Source organism: Papaver somniferum, chromosome 11 (assembly GCF_003573695.1).
Source record: "Papaver somniferum cultivar HN1 chromosome 11, ASM357369v1, whole genome shotgun sequence".
NCBI classification, from domain to species: Eukaryota; Viridiplantae; Streptophyta; class Magnoliopsida; order Ranunculales; family Papaveraceae; genus Papaver; species Papaver somniferum.
Window position 1 is genome coordinate 134,158,134 of NC_039368.1, and position 17,995 is coordinate 134,176,128.

At 38.2% G+C, this 17,995-nt stretch overlaps 1 pseudogene; it reads right to left on the minus strand.

Annotated features, from left to right (window-relative positions):
* Window positions 1-9,065: 9,065 nt before the first annotated feature.
* On the minus strand, window positions 9,066-9,165 carry LOC113325565 (annotated as a pseudogene).
* Window positions 9,166-17,995: the final 8,830 nt, after the last annotated feature.

Consider the following 17,995-nt stretch of genomic DNA (forward strand, 5'->3'; position numbering starts at 1 on the left):
ACTTTCAGATGCATTGCACCTAACTGAGTCTATATATTTGGAAATTATCTAATTGAATGTAATGTACCTGAAAGAGAGAAGATAATATTAAATGTGTTGTCTTAACTCAAAACAAGAGAAGCCTGGTATTTATAAGGGATGCACATGTTAAACTTAACATAACCCTAACAGCAGTAGGATACGACAACTGACAGTAAAAAAAGTAAAGAGGACTCGCTAACACTATGCTTACACTAAAATAAAGTGAGTTATACTCTCCAATACTCCCCCTTAAGATGATGCTGGTGTTGTAAAGTGCATCAGATTGTCACGTAGTCCTGAGAAGAGAGGGGGGGGTTCAAACCCTTGGTGAGAATATCAGTCAGTTGGAGTGATGATGGAACGTAGGTGAACTGCACAGTCCCAGCTTCAAGTAGGTCTCTCACATAGTGGTAGTCAACCTCGATATGTTTGATACGAGCATGGAAGACAGGGTTGGCAGCTAGATCATGAGCACCATTATTGTCACAGTACAGTGCGAATGGAGTGGAAAGAGATGGATGAATTTCTTCAAGCAACTCAAATATCCACATTACTTCAGCTTCCAGAAGAGATAAGGATTTGTACTCAGCTTCGGTGCTTGACTTGGACACAGTAGGTTGTTTCTTGGATGTCCATGAAATGAGATATGTGCCCGAAAAGACACAGTCCCCAGCAGTAGATTTGCGTGTGTCAGGGCCACCAACCCAATCTCAGTCAGAATAGCCAGATAAATTGGTAATGTCACCTGATGTGAGAGTTATACTTGATCCAAGGGAGTGCTTGATGTATCGCAATATCCTCTTCACAATCAGCATGTGTGAGTCAATTGGAGCATGCATGAATTGAGAAGCATAGTTGACACCAAAAGTGATATCAGGTCGAGTAAGAGTGAGATATTGCAGAGCACCCACCATACTCCTATATGTCTATGGATCACGCAGTGGTTCACCATATTGTGAAGAGACTCTAGAACCATGTGTAACTGGGGAAGAGCATGGCTTGCATTCTAGCATGTATGTCTTAGTGAGTAAATCTAAGGCATAGTTGGACTGAGTAAGAAGTAAAGACTGGTGATCTGCATCTGTTGTAGACTCAATTCCAAGAAAGTAGTGAAGCTCACCAAAGTCTTTCATAGCAAAGACTATATTCAGTTTAACAATGAATGAACAAAATAGAGCATTTGAACTTCCCACCAGGATAATATCATCAACATAAAGTAAGAGAAGCAATACATCAGTGCCACAGAAGTATAAGAAGAGAGAGTGGTCTGAACTGGGCATAGTGAATCCCTGTTTAAAAAGAAAGTTGACAAACTTATGAAACCAAGCTCTTGGTGCATGTTTAAGACCATAGAGAGACTTGGTGAGTTTGCACACATGATGTGCCTTATCTTTATCAACATATCCTTGTGTCTGTTCCATGTAGACTGCTTCATACAGATCTCCATGTAGAAAAGCATTGGAGACATGCAACTGCCTTATTTTCCACCCCTTAGTTAGAGCAACAGTGAGAATGGTCCTAATAGAGGTGAATTTAACCACAAGACTAAAGGTCTCAGTGTAGTCAAGTCCATCTATTTGATGATAACCCTTAGCAACCAATCTGGATTTGAACCTCTCAATTGTTCCATCTGACCTTAACTTCACCTTGTAAACCCATTTGCAACCAAGGGCATTCATTGAAGGGTCATATGGGACCAAAACGCATGTGTTGTTAGAAGATATGCATATTCCTTGTTCATTGAGTCTAACCATCTTGGATCCTTTTGTGCATTTTTAAAAGTCTTTGGCTCATCGAGAGAAATGACTTTAGAAGTAAAGGTCATAGGTAAAGAATGACTGGTGGAAGAGTATGTCACAAAGTCAGGTAAATATTTGGGCTTATGAACAGCCAACTGATATCTTGTTGTCATTAGATGAGTGGTGGTATCCATGACTGGTATAGTAGGAGGTTCAATATGGGGCTCAGATGATGGTGCAGGTAAGTCAGGGAAAGGCTCAGTGGGTGGTGTAGGAGTGACGGTCAGTAAGTCAATAATAGGATCATCTTGAAGAATGATTTGGTCAGGGTATATTTCTTCAAGAGGAGCTAATGGTGGTTGTAAAGTAGAGAAAGATGGAAAATTGAAATTAGTAGGGGTGGAGAAAGTCACAGTAGTCTCAGAGTTGCAGGGTAAGTATTTAGTACAAGTACAGAAGGGGAAGGTGGTTTCATCAAAGACCACATGCCTGGATATGTACACCTTTTGAGTAGAATTATCATAGCAACTGTAACCCTTATGAATCTAACTATACCCAATCAAAGTGCACAAAGCAGAATTTGGACTAAGTTTGTCCTTTCTATATTGACCCAGAAATGGAAAACAAGCACAACCAAACACCTTCAAAGAGGAAAGATCAGGAAGCTTACCAAATAGTACTTCGAATAGAGTCCTGAATTCAAGAATCTTGGAGGGTGTTCTTTTGATCATAAAAGTTGTTGTGAGGAAAGAGTCAATCCAAAAATCTTTTGGCATGCACGTAGCAAAAGCAATGATGTTTCCAGCCTCAATGATGTGCCTTATTTTCCTCCCAGCAGCACCATTTTGTTGAGGAGTTTTAGGGCAAGAACAATATACCACAATACCAGAGTCGTCAAGAAAATCTCTAAAATCACCCTTGACAAGTTCATAAGCACCATTACATTGAAAAGACTTAATTGTTGTAGACAACAAATTCTCATTAACTGGTTTGAAGTACATAAAACAAATAATACTCTCATCCCTAGTCTTCATAGGATAAATCCAATGATATTTACTATAGTTATCCACAAACATGAAGTAGTATCTGAAACCCAACTTGGAAAGTACTGGTGATGGTCCCCAAATGTCACAATGAATGAGGTGTAATGGTGCAGTGGAGGTCCTGTCAGAATCAACAAATGGCAACCTCTTTCTCTTCCCAAGTTGACAAGAATGACAAAGAGAACTTGTTGATAAGAGATGTAGACACAAGCCTCTTAAGGATAGGATTGGATGGATGGCCTAATCTCTGGTGCCATAAAGTAGAAGAGACATGAGTAGTCACATTGGCTTGAGGAGACACAAACTGAGTGGAGAACATAGGATATAAGTTTCCAAATTTTGGACCTTCAGATAAAACTTGTTGTGTGTTTAAATCCTTGATGGAGTAACCCAAGGAGAGAACTCAACTGAACAAAAGTTATCACTGGTAAGCTTTCCAACCGAAACAAGATTCTGCTTCAACTTTGGCACATATAAAACATCCTTAAGAGTAATCTGAGAGTCAGATGTGGCTAGAGTAGTAGTACCAACCTTGGAAATAAGAAGAAGTTTTCCATCACCCACCAAGATTTTTTCTGAACCAACATAAGGCAAAGGGTTTTCAAGTATACCAGCATTGTTGGTCATGTGGCTGGTGGCTGCTGAATCAGACAACCAATGGACATTAGAAGATGAGGGTAGAGTTGGTACTTGAATTGAGCTGTTATCTTGAGGTTTTTTACGGTTTGTTCTAGGACCATTTGGTTTGGTGTATCTGTAAGGACAAATGAAAGCTGAGTGTCCTGTTTTTTTACAGATTTGACAGACACATGATGTATAATCAGGTGGAAAATAAGCAGTGGAGGGTCCTGAGGTATTTGAATGGAAGGTGTTCTTTGTGAAAAATGCGAAAGACGTGTATTATCTAGAGCCAGAGTAGTTTCAGTGCTTTGATTCTTAATCCATTGTTCATGTTGGATAAGACGAGATTTTAACTCATTAAAAGACAAACCCACATCTCGATTTTGAACAGAGATAACAAAATTATCATAATCGCGGCCCAAACCATTCAAAACATGAATAACCAAATCAGAATCATTGACTTTCTCTCCAATAACAGATAATGAATCTGAAATTTCTTAAAATTTTTGTAAGTACTCTGTAACTGAGTCTGATCCACGTTTCATGTTATACAACTGATTACGAAGCATAGATTTCCTAGCAACAAACTGATTGGAAAAGGATTTAGCTAAGTAGTTCCAAACTTGTTGAGATGTAGTTTGTCCAAGGATATCTTTCGAAACAGAGGAACTCAAGGTAGCATTAAAACAACTGATAACGAACCTATCCCATTTAAGCCAGAGTGCAAAATCTGGATTTGGTTGTTGAACACCCTCAACAAGTTTAGCTTCGGGAGGTAAAGGAATAGATCAATCAACAAATCCATGTAGATATGTACTCATAAGTATGGATTACATCTGAAATTTCCACACTAAGTAATTTGTATCATCAAGTACAACAAAAACATAGTTTGAAACATTAGAAAAGGGGATAGATGTAGTTAAATTGTATTTGTAAGTAGTAGTATTATCGTCATCCATGATTGTTGAGTGATTAAGTTCTTCAGGAGAAGAAATTGTAGTGGTGATGAAGAAAAGAGATAGTATTGAAGACAACAGTTATGGGTGGCGGCTCAAGGAAGAAAACCCAGATCTTGATACCATGAAAGAGAGAAGATAATATTGAATGTGTTGTCTTAACTCAAAACAAGAGAAGCCTGGCATTTATAAGGGATGCACGGGTTAAACTTAACAGAACCCTAACAACAGTAGGATATGACAACTGAAAGTAACAAAAGTAAAGAGGACTCACTAACACTCTGCTTACACTAAAAATAAAAATGAGTTATATTCTCCAATAATACCTCACCGGTGATACTTATCGGTTTGTTTGTCTTATGCAATTAGATGTTTTTTCATTAGGCCGGTAAAATGTATACTCAAAAATCGACAATTTTGGTGTTTCACCGAAGCAGACTCGTTACTATTTTGGACGTATAGATTACGGGTTTTTTTCCCATTTTAAAGTGTAAGTATAAATGAAAATGTCTGTTTTACTCTTAATAACTGTGTATTACCGAATATTTGATGTATCAAATGAAAAATAAAATAAAAAAATCATAAGATAAAATAAGGAAAAAAAATATGAAGATGATTCTAAGAGGAAATACATAGTTATTAGGAGTAAAAAGCTTTGTATCACAAATCTAATTTTGAATCGGTCAGAAAGTGATTATCCGAGAAGAAAAGAGAAGCTTACAACATGAAGTTGCATTACAACAATTTTGAAAAGGGATACATGAATATAATGATTGAATATTCATAACTTTTTCTGTAAAACCTGTATTTTTTTATCATACATCTAATTATCGTAAGAAATTCTAAGAAAACAAAAAATTGATAGAACACTTAGTATGTAACGTCTTGTACAACAATTTCAAGAGTCAATCTAGTGAAACACAACGTACAAGATCACCTAACTGGTTGCTAGATAGTAAATGATCATATTCAGAATATTCGATCATATTATTCACCCCAACATATCGTGTAGACAATATAAGTGATTATCCATGCATACTACGAATAACAAGTTCCAATTTGTGAAGATTGGTCAAATATTCAGACATGTCAACATGATCTCATACAGTTTCATCCTCTTGAAGGTAAAACATTTTGAGCATGATCTCAACCAACACGACCTCACATAGTTCCAATTTCTTTTAGAAAACTCGGTTCGCACATACTATTAAACCCGTGATATACGTACATGAGATGGGTATTCCAACTGACAGGTCCACCTCTTGAAGGATTCATAAAATAGTAATTAAACCAAACTTCAACTGTTTATACCAGTATCCTTTTCATCCCTCATTCTTCTATCCTTGAGGTGATGATAGACACATTTTTGTGTCTAATTTGTCTCGATTCTATATATTGATAGTGCTCATTTTTGTACTTATTATGGTGTTTTATGTGTGTGTAGGTATTTTTGTCCAATAAACATTTTTGGAAAAATCGGCTCGAAAAGTTGTCGAAAAGCGCACCCGGAGGACACTTGCTATTCGGACTCTCATTATGGATAAGGGGTACCCCGAATTACTAAGGGGCACCCTCAGGGAACCCCCTGGACAGCTTCTAAAGGCACCCATACTCTGGATAGGGGGCTCCTCTTTTTCTTTACGATTCAAATGAAGATTTTGGCGGGAAACAAGGCAGCAGCGAGACAAAGCTTGGATTTGGTTTTCTCGGCACACTGGGGAGATTCAACCGCATGTTTATTATGGTCTGGACCCATTGGAGCATAACATCCCTGATATGTCTGTTTTCATCGATCAAATTTGGATAGATATTCCGGGAGCAAGAAACAGAGGTGTGGAATATCACGGACTTTCTTATTCGGTAGTAGATGGATATTTGATCGGATTTTCTGCCTGAACTTGATTGGAAACACCCTGTTTTAGTTAAACAGGGATTGTATGTTGGAAATATTCGAAAACTCAGGGATTAATCTTCGTTTAATAGGAAACAAAGATTGGAGAGTATCACGGGATTTTGGTTGAAAATATGTTAACAACTGGTCGAAGATAAGGGAAGATTGGAATCTGCTCGATTCCATAACATCCTTAAGAGATTCTGGTACGTAGATTTAACTCAGAAGACGCGTGCATAGGAGGTTAAAGAGAGATATTCTCGTGACTTATCGAGAAAGAATAATGAATATAACCCAAGAATTTCTCGAGATATTGGGGAGCCTGTGAGGTATAAATAGGTTGGTTTCGAGGCAGAGAGGGGTTACGCATACTTTGGGGAAGTTTAGAAACAGAACAGAGCTAAGAAAAATTCACAGAGATGAATAGCCGAGTTGCAGTCGAGAGGAAGAAGAAGAACAGAGAACCGTCACCTTTTCTTTCAAACTGTAACAATTTGCCAACAACTATTACTGTTAGTATTTCTTTGTAACACTGCTTTCTGTAACAGTGGGTTCTGTAACAATTAAATCTGTTACAAACACGCTGCTTCATACCTTCTTCTCTATTCAATCAACTTTTGAGCAACAAACATGTATTTTGAGAAAGTGATTAATATGAGGAGCTAAACCCCATTGTTGGGGCGATAGAGTAAGCTATTTTTCCAACAAGAATTGGTATATTCTATTTCATCTATTTATTGCAATTATGATTATGATTATTTGCCTTGAGCTATAATTGCATATGATTTTTACTTGAGTGATTGTGATCTATTTTGATGAAGTATGCTTAGTTTATAGACTTTTGATGCTTCATACTTGATATTTACAATTATTTCTTTTGAAAATCTACTTGTTGCAATGTTTTAGAATCAAATTGAATGAGAAAATTGCATAAATATAAAGATTGGATTAAATCACTTTGAACTTGAAAAAATAGTGGAATCTTAGCCTCAGTTGTCTTTTAATATTGATATCAACTTTGTCAGTGTTTGCTATAATTATTAGTGAGTTTTCTATTTTAGTTTTAGAATTTAAGTCTATATTTTATCCTTCGCAAGTCTGAGAATCGAACCACTTTTACCACTATCTATAAAATACATCAATTTTTGGCGCCGCCGACGCGGATTTGCTTTTAGGGTTTCAAACTTATTTTTCTTTTATTTTGTTAGGTTTTTATTATTTTTGTTCTTTGTTACGTTTTTGGGTATTTATCTTTTGTCTACAGGTTTTGGATCATAAAGAAAATTGAGCCAAGGAGTTTGGTGATTTCGTAAAGACTGGATTTTAAAGCATACATACTTGGAGCGAAAGATTAAAGCGAAAAGAACGGAAAAGAAGACAGTTTCTTTTAGTTATTTTATTTCTTAGGGTTTTGTTTATTTTTCCTTATCAAAAAAAAAAAAACTGTATTAGGTTTTATTATTTTTGTAATTTTTCTTTTCTTTTTGGACACTTTGGACTTTAAACTTTGGGACATTATTTTTAAATCATACGGAAGGGTAGTTTAAATATAAATTGTGTCCAGAGAAGGACGGCGATTACGATATCGCCTCGGACCCTCGGGTTCGTACATAACAAAGGAGTTGTGGACCGAGTCGACTTCAGCGGTTCTTCGCTCGTCTAGTACGGGAGGTAAGTTTTTCGAAACACCCGCGAATCCCCTGTCAGCGGGTTTACTGTATTCCTTCGTTTGCATATATGCTGAGGACTTGAAAACGGATTCTTTAATTTCCTAGTAAAGGGCTAGGACTGTCCATACAAGATAAGGGTTCGGATTTCATCACCGTTCTCTTCTTTCCCGCCTTAGGAAAACGAAACCAAACGCGAACCTAAGCCTAAAATTTTGACTAGAAAGAGACCTATAGGGTAACGAGCTTAATCGGAAAGTCGTTCAAAAAATATTGGTTACTCTTTTGAGCATACTTCGAAGTTCATGATGGTTTCTGTGAGTTGAATGCGTGACTGCGCCGCCTTGTAATACCGGTGAGGCCTTGGGTAACAAAGCTCCATCGAGCTTCCCTCGCCTCTATTCAACTTACTTTGACTCGGATTGATTCCAGAGGGGTTTTCTCAGATTGTAACGAGTTCCTTTTCGAAAGAATAGAAGCTGGTCTAGAAACAATCTAAGTGGAGCCATCATGCTTTTTGTTTTCTAGAAATCAATAGGTTTGATTTGGTTGAGTCAACCTTGTTTTGTGACTGCATAGAATTCTCCACCTTATTCTTTTGCATGCCTGAACGTAAAAGAGACGCCCTAGGTAGATTTTTTAAAGAGAAACCTAATAGTTCTAAGCGTCTCGATTACCTCAATTTAGAAAGCCCGATCCTTGAAAATTCCGTTTTTGAACGTTCGTTTGAGGAGAAAATCCTGATATTCCAATAGTGCCAGAAATGGAAACTTTGAAAGCTTTGTTGAACCCTACTAGGACTACTCGTTCCTCGTGTATCAGGTTATCTGAAACTGAAGCAAATTATGAACTTAAGCCTGGAACCTTACAGTTGCTCCCAATATTTTTAGGGAAAGAAAATGAGAACCCCTATTTCCATGTTAGGGACTTTGAGGAAATTTGTAGTACCCTAAAAATTAGAAACCTTGATGATGATGCTTTGAAACTCAAGTTATTCCCCTTTTCCTTGAAAGATAAAGCCAAATCGTGGATATATAGTTTGGCTTCCGGATCAATTGAAACATATGAAAAACTTACATCTGCCTTTTTGAACAAGTTTTTTCCTAGGCACAAAACATCATCTATTAGGACGCAAATCTGCACATTTTCTCAACAGGAGGGAGAATCCTTGTATAGGTATTTGGAAAGGTTCAATGATCTGTTAGCCCAATGTCCTCATCATGGTTTAGAAAAGGTTAGGTTAGTTCAGATCCTTTATGAGGGTTTAGATTATCCCACTACAACCACAGTAGAATCTATGTGTACAGGTGGGTTTGAAAACCAAACAGTTGATGATGCGATGACATATTTGCATGAAATCGCCGAAAAGACCCAACAATGGGAAAGTAATAGGGGACCCCAGAAAACAATTCTTCTAGGCAGAGGAAACATTAATAGGGTAGAAGGAAACTTTGAATCAGATGCCAAAATTGTTGCTATAGCAAAAAGGTTAGATGCTTTAGAAGTGGGTCACACTAGTGGTAGATTAGAGCCTTTTTGGGAAGGCCAGAATAATGAAGATCAAGCCAATGCTCTCTATAATAACACTAGATTCGATAACCGTCAGAAGTTTGACCCATATTCAGAAACCTATAATCCTGGTTGGAGAAACCATCCGAACCTTTCGTGGTCTAAGGTCCAGAGTCAAGGTCAGTTTAGTAATTCTAATGCTCCCCTAGGTTTTGGTTCAGATAAGAACCCTTCAGGTCAGTTTCAGAACTCTTCATAGAATAGAATGACGAGCTTAGAGAAATCTCTTAGTATATTAAGAAAGAGCCAGGATATGTTAGTACAGAGCCAGGACATGTTAGTAAAGAGCCAAGTTAGTTTTCAAAAGGAAACCAAGCAGAACTTTCAAACTAATGCTCAGACTCTTGCTAAGTTAGAACTTCAAGTCGGCCAAATAACTAAGACCTTAAGTGAGAGAGATAACGGAAGGTTCCCTAGTCAGACTAATCCCAATCCTAGAGGAGTTCATGAAGTAGGTGCAAAACCATCGAATCAATTGAATGTTGTTAGAACCCTTAGGAGTGGCAGAGTAGTAGACAATCAGGTAACCATGTCCGATAGTGAACGTACTGTAGTTCACCACTCATGATCTCATCCTTCAGGACCACTATCTGAGGGGACTGATAAAATTTCCGATGATGCCAACTCGGTTCCTGAGAGGTCTGATTCTGTGCCTAGAGCCCCATTTCCCCAGCTATTAGTACCAACAAAGAAGGAATCGAACTTTAATGACATATTGGAGGTTTTTAAGCAAGTTACCATAAACCTTCCTTTATTAGATGCAATTAGGCAAATTCCTGCTTATGCCAAGTTCCTCAAGGATATGTGTACGCGAAAGCGAAAACTTGGCGTCCATAAGAAAGCTTTCTTAGCTAGTCACATAAGTTCAATCATTCAGAACACCACAACTCCAAAGTACAAAGACCCAGGTTCCCCTACCATTGCTTGTACAATAGGTAAACACCGGGTAGAAAAAGCTTTACTTGACTTAGGAGCCAGTGTGAACTTACTGCCGTACCATGTGTACTTACAGCTAGGGTGAAATGAAACCTACTCAGATGACACTGCAGTTAGCTGATAGGTCTGTTAAAATTCCTCGAGGTGTTATTGAGGATGTTCTCATTGAGGTCGACAAGTTTATTTATCCAGTAGATTTCGTGGTCTTAGATACCCAACCTGTCCCTGACCCAGAGAACCAGATACCTGTGATTTTAGGTCGCCCATTTTTAGCTACGTCTAATGCGATCATTAACTGTCGAAATGGTGTGATGAATTTATATTTTGGTAATATGACTATGGAGATGAACATTTTTAATGTCAGTAAGCTACCTTATGAGCTAGATGACACGTGTGTCGAAGAGGTGAACATGATAGAAGCCTTAGTTCAGGAGTCATTACCAAACATCTTGTCTGAAGACCCATTAGAAAATTGTCTATCCCATTTGGTTTAGACTTTGACGACGATAGCACTATTGAACAGGTGAATGCTCTATTAGATTCTACCCCTGTGTTAGACACTGATAGATGGAAAGCTAGGTTCGAACCATTACCAGTTTCTGAGAATACCCTAATTCCTTCTTTAGAAGAGCCTCCTAAGTTGGACCTTAAACCACTACCAGATACCCTGAAGTATGTGTTTTTAGGACCATCTGAGACTTTACCTGTGATAGTAGCTTCCGATTTGGATAGTGATCAGGAAAGTAGGCTAGTAAAAGTTCTTCAAGACAATAAGGAAGCTTTAGGGTGGACTATAGCAGACATTAAGGGTATAAGTCCTACCGTTTGTATGCATCAGATTCATTTAGAAGAAGACTCCAAACCTTCTAGGGAGATGCAACGTCGGCTGAACCCTAACATGAAAGAGGTAGTTCGAAAAGAGGTGCTTAAGTTGTTAGATGCGGGTATTATCTACCCAATTTCAGACAGTAAGTGGGTCAGCCCCGTTCAGGTTGTTCCCAAGAAATCAGGTATCACTGTAGTCCAGAATGATAACAATGAGTTAATCCCAACCCGAGTGACCACGGGATGGCGTGTCTGTATTGACTATAGAAAATTGAACAAGGTCACAAGGAAGGATCACTTTCCCCTTCCTTTTATCGACCAAATGCTAGAGAGATTATGGATATAGTTATTATTGCTTTCTAGATGGCTTTTCCGGATATAATCAGATCGTTATTGCCCCAGAAGACCAAGAGAAAACCACTTTTACCTGTCCCTTTGGTACCTTTGCGTATAGACGCATGCCTTTTGGGCTTTGTAATGCCCCTGCGACCTTTCAGCGTTGTATGATGAGCATATTTTCTGATATGGTAGAACGGTTTTTAGAGGTCTTTATGGATGATTTTTCAGTGTTTGGTTCATCTTTTGATGAGTGCTTGCATCATTTGACATTAGTGTTGACTAGGTGTAAGGAAAAGAATTTAGTGCTTAATTGGGAAAAATGTCATTTCATGGTTAAATCAGGAATTGTGTTAGGGCACATTGTTTCTTCAAAGGGTATAGAGGTAGATAAAGCCAAAGTTGACCTTATTAAGACTTTACAGGTCCCAAAAACCGTAAAAGACATTAGGTCATTCTTAGGACATGCAGGTTTTTATCGTCGATTCATTAAGGATTTTAGCTTGATTTCTAGACCTCTTTGCAATTTACTTGCAAAAGACGTTAAGTTTGTCTTTGATGATGCTTGTTTAGAAGCTTTCGAGAAGCTTAAGACTTTACTCACTACCGCTCCCATAGTCCAGGCACCTAACTGGAACCTACCCTTTGAGATTATGTGTGATGCTTCAGATTATGCTATAGGCGTCGTGTTAGGTCAGCGTGTTGACAAATTACTTCATGTGATTTACTATGCTAGCAAAACTCTGAATGATGCCCAGTTGAACTATACAACTACCGAGAAGGAACTGTTAGCCATCGTGTTTGCCTTGGATAAGTTTAGATCCTACCTATTAGGTTCTAAGATCGTAATCTATACTGATCATGCTGCTTTGAAATACCTTTTGTCTAAGAAGGATACCAAACCTAGATTGATTAGGTGGATCCTATTGTTACAAGAATTTTCTCCAGACATTAGAGACAAAAAGGGTGCTGAAATGTGTAGTAGAGACCACTTATCTAGGCTAGTTGTTAGTTCCCTAGTGATTCCCTTCCTATAAGGGATAGCTTTCCTGATGAACAATTGTTCTCTGTTTCCCAATCACCTTGGTATGCAAATATAGTGAATTATCTTGTTACTGGTCGAACCCCTCAACATTGGGGTAAACAAGATCGTTCTAGGTTTTTAGCCGAGGTTAAGCATTTCTTTTGGGACGATCCTTATTTGTTTAAGTATTGTCCAGACCAGATTATTAGGAGATGTGTACCTGAGAGTGACCAGTCCAGTATTCTTTCCTTTTGTCATGAACATGCTTGTGGGGGTCATTTTAGTGCTAAGAAGACTTCTGCTAAGATATTGCAGTGTGGCTTTTACTGGCCTTCCTTGTTTAAGGACTCCCATAGTCACTGTGTGTCTTGTGATCGTTGCCAGAGGTTAGGGACCATTTCCCGTAGAAATATGATGCCTTTGAACCCTATTTTAGTGATTGAGGTCTTTGATGTGTGGGGCATTGATTTTATGGGTCCATTTCCTAATTCTTTGGGTTATCTTTACATACTTGTCGCTGTAGACTATGTGTCTAAATGGGTTGAGGCGGTTCCGTGTAAAACAAATGACCATAGGGTCGTAATTAAGTTTTTGAAAGAGAATATACTTACACGTTTTGGTACACCGCGAGCTATAATTAGTGATGGGGGTTCACACTTTTGTAATAGACCGTTTGCTCTGTTAATGAAACAATATGGTATTACCCACAAAGTAGCTACCCCGTATCACCCACAGACTAGTGGTCAGGTAGAGGTTTCCAATAGGGAAATTAAGCGTATTTTAGAGAAAACAGTTAATCCCAATAGGAAAGACTGGTCGTCGAGGCTTACTGATGCCTTATGGGCTTACCGTACTGCGTTTAAGACACCCATTGGAATGTCACCCTACCGTTTAGTATTTGGCAAGGCATGTCACTTGCCTGTTGAGTTAGAGCATAGAGCCTATTGGGCTATTAAGCAGTTAAACTTTTCACTTGACAAGGCAGGAGCTCACAGAAAGCTCCATCTCAATGAGTTGGACGAGATTCGTAGAGATGCATACAATAGTGCTAAGGAGTATAAGAACAAAATGAAACTTGTGCATGATAAGAATATTTTACGGAAGTCATTTCTCCAGGTCAAAAAGTTCTTCTGTATGACACTCGTTTGCATCTATTCCCAGGGAAACTGCTCTCTCGGTGGACCGGTCCTTTTGTGGTCCGTACTGTTTTTCCTCATGGCGCTATTGAGATTGAGACATCATATGGCACTAGTTCTTCAAAGGTTAACGGTCAGAGATTGAAGCCCTTTTTAGAGCCTTCTCCTAAAGGTGATGTTGAGGAGGTCCCTCTGGAGGACCCTGTTTACCCTTGATTGACCATCGAGGCGATTTGTATGTTGTATAGTATTTTTGTCAGTTTTTGGTTTCACTTCACCCAGGTACTATCTTTCTGAACTCTCTCTTTATTATTTCCTCATGTTACTTATATTTTTGGTACTGTTCTTTCATTCGAAACATTGAGGACAATGTTAGATTTAAGTTTGGGGGTGGGGTAGAAACTTTTTGTTTTAATAAATAAACTCCAGAGCCTAGAAATTTATGCATATTAAGGATAGCACTAACCAACCTAAGTGGATGGAAGCATTTTGGTTGTAGGAGTTGAGTAACCAATCTGATTAGATGGCAACCTCTAAAGAGTCTATTCATAAAAGTACAAAGCTCAGGTGTTAGAAATAACATGATAGTTTCACCATATCTCGTTGAGTCCTTTTCACTTCTATTTTTATTTTATTTTATTTTGTTTTTAAACTATGTTACTCTAAGTGATTAGGTGGGGCTCACGATTCAAGTTGTTACCAATGCTAGGGTGAATTAGAGTGATTGAGATACCTAAAAAAAAATTGAGACCAGACCATTTGACCAAAAGGAATAAATTCAATAAAGTCGACCACTGGTACCCTTGTATATGCCAGTTGTGTTGACCTAGAGTTAGGTTATCGACCACTGGTTCCCTTGTATATGCCAGTGTGTTGATATTAGGCAGACTAGTACCTCAATCCATTAGGATAGGTTCATTTTGGCGGAGGCCTTCAGACAGATATGGGAAACACCGTTCACTTAGTAAACATCAAAACCATCTACGTTTTTCTATATCCATCTCTTAATCTATCCATGTGATTGGTTTGACTCCGAATATTGATGTCCATAGTGCAACTATCTGAGTAGAGCTCTGTCACTTTATATGAATTTTAGTATGCTTGAGTGCAAACTCGTGTACAACAATTGGAATTTCGCATCAGGGTATTTCTTATTGTATTCAATAAGTATGCCAACCAAGGAGATTCTTTAGTGCTTTCCAAGGTTCTGCGTAGATAGCTAGTGTCTGGAGTATAAAGGTTTTGTGGGTATACCTCTGGTAAGCCCTCCCGAGACTATAACTCGGCCACTAGGGCCACCTAGGGGTTTAAAGGTTTATTGCATATGCTAAATGCAATCGACGATGCCTGCGTCAGTGAGTTAGGATTTTATTTTTCAATTTTATCTTTGCTCAAGGACTAGCAAATAATAGGTTTGGGGGTATTTGATAGACACATTTTTGTGTCTAATTTGTCTCGATTCTATATATTGATAGTGCTCATTTTTGTACTTATTATGGTGTTTTATGTGTGTGTAGGTATTTTTGTCCAATAAAATTTTTTGGAAAAATCGGCTCGAAAAGTTGTCGAAAAGCGCACACGGAGGACACTTGCTATTCGGACTCTCACTATGGATAAGGGGTACCCGAATTACTAAGCGGTACCCGAATTACTAAGGGGCGCCCTCAGGGCACCCCTGGACAGATGCTAAAGGAACCCCTACTCTGGATAGGGGGATCCTCTTCTTCTTCACAATTGAAATGAAGATTTTGGCGGGAAACAAGGCAGCAGCGAGACAAATCTTGGATTTGGTTTTCTCGGCACTCTGGGGAGATTCAACCGCATGTTTATTATGGGCTGGACCCATTGGAGAATAACAGCCCTGATATGTCTGTTTTCATCGATCAAATTTGGCTAGATATTCCGGGAGCAAGAAACAGAGGTGTGGAATATCACAGACTTTCTGATTCGGTAGTAGATGGATATTTAATCGTATTTTCTGCCTGAACTGGATTGGAAACACCCTGTTTTAGTTAAACAGGGATTGTATGTTGGAAATATTCGAAACTCAGGGATTAATCTTCGTTTAATAGGAAACAAAGATTGGAGAGTATCACGGGATTTTGGTTGAAAATATGTTAACAACTGGTCGAAGATAAGGGAAGATTGGTATCTGCTCGATTCCATAACATCCTTAAGAGATTCTGGTACGTAGATTTAACTCAGAAAACGCGTGCATATGAGGTTAAAGAGAGATATTCTCGTGACTTATCGAGAAAGAATAATGAAGATAACCCAAGACTTTCTTGAGATATTGGGGAGCATGTGAGGTATAAATAGGTTGGTTTCGAGGCAGAGAGGGGTTACGCATACTTTGGGGAAGTTTAGAAACTGAACAGAGCTAAGAAAAATTCACAGAGAAGAATAGCCGAGTTGCAGTCGAGAGGAAGAAGAAGAACAGAGAACCGTCACCTTTTCTTTCAAACTGTAACAATTTGCCAACAACTATTACTGTTAGTATTTCTTTGTAACACTGCTTTCTGTAACAGTGGGTTCTGTAACAATTAAATCTGTTACAAACACGCTGCTTCATACCTTCTTCTCTATTCAATCAACTTTTGAGCAACAAACATGTATTTTGAGCAAGTGATTAATATGAGGAGCTAAACCCCATTGTTGGGGCGATAGAGTAAGCTATTTTTCCAACAAGAAGTGGTATATTCTATTTCATCTATTTATTGCAATTATGATTATGATTATTTGCCTTAAGCTATAATTGAATATGATTTTTACTTGAGTGATTGTGATCTGTTTTGATGAAGTATGCTTAGTTTATAGACTTTTGATGCTTCATACTTGATATTTACAATTATTGCTTTTGAAAATCTACTTGTTGCAATGTTTTAGAATCAAATTGAATGAGAAAATTGCATAAATATAAAGACTGGATTAAATCACTTTGAACTTGAAAAAATAGTGGAATCTTAGCCTCAATTGTCTTTTAATATTGATATCAACTTTGTCAGTGTTTGCTATAATTATTAGTGAGTTTTCTATTTTAGTTTTAGAATTTAAGTCTATATTTTATCCTTCGCAAGTTTGAGAATCGAACCACTTTTACCACTATCTATAAAATACATCAGGTGATTACAAGAGGATCACTATGGGTCTCCCAGTTCATTGGTTCATCTTTCGCCAAAAAGGATATTGGTTACATCATCCATGGCTCCATTGGCAAACTATTTTAGACGTTGAATATCTTTTTTTCCCGAGTTGGCCTTTTTTATGGATTGGTGACATGACCCTACTTTCTGGTTGTAGACCTTGAGTTGAGGAGAGCAAGATTGTGTTGCATTCAAGGAAATGATTGCCCTCATGTTCTGACCTGATTTACTAAAACTTTTGTTATCGGGACAGGTAGCTTCATATATATAATTTCTTAAGAGCACATATGATATCTTTATATCCTTATATTTGTTTGTAGAATGCACCCTGAACTGTTGAAAAGTGCAGTATTGTGGATGGTCTTTGGTCGCGTTAAACTGTACCCCTCTACTTCTTGGATGTAGTTAACGTGGTCTTACTTCTCTACCTCCTTGAAGATTTCCCCTAAAGGTGCATTAGGTGGTTTTTACACCTTGTCTTCGAATAATGGCGTCTTTCCTTTACGCGCCCACACCTTCTTTGTGGGTCTCTTACCATGTTATTAATTTTATCCTCTTCCCAACTCGCTTAGATCCAGAAGGGGGGACGACACTTGGGACTGCAGCAGGTTCGGGAACTTTACTCGCCTCCCGGACTTGGATATCCTTCACACCTTCTTGTATTTCTTCTAAAGAAATATAATGTTTTTGTATTTTCGAATTTCCTTCAGGGTCTCGGGCTCTTTGATTATACATTTCTACCTAGATGGGTTCATTCTTCTTGCGTGTATTCTCAAAAAAGAAGATCTGTTGATCCACATGCACATTTCTAATTTTTAGAACAAAGTTTCCTTCTACGTGGCACTTCCTCCTCAACTTTTCAGGAAAATTTTCCAAGACGATGTCATTATTCCTACATCGAGTGCTCCTCATTCACTGGTGGCATGTTGTCTCTCGGTCTCTGGACCTCTATATTCCTTGAAATTGTATTACTTTCTTTCCTCGATGTTGTTATTTCTACTTGAATACTTGTGCCAACTTCCGTCGGATTTTGCAAGTTCCGGGTAGGAGGTGATGTGCTTTCCATTGAGTTGTGCATATGTATCCTT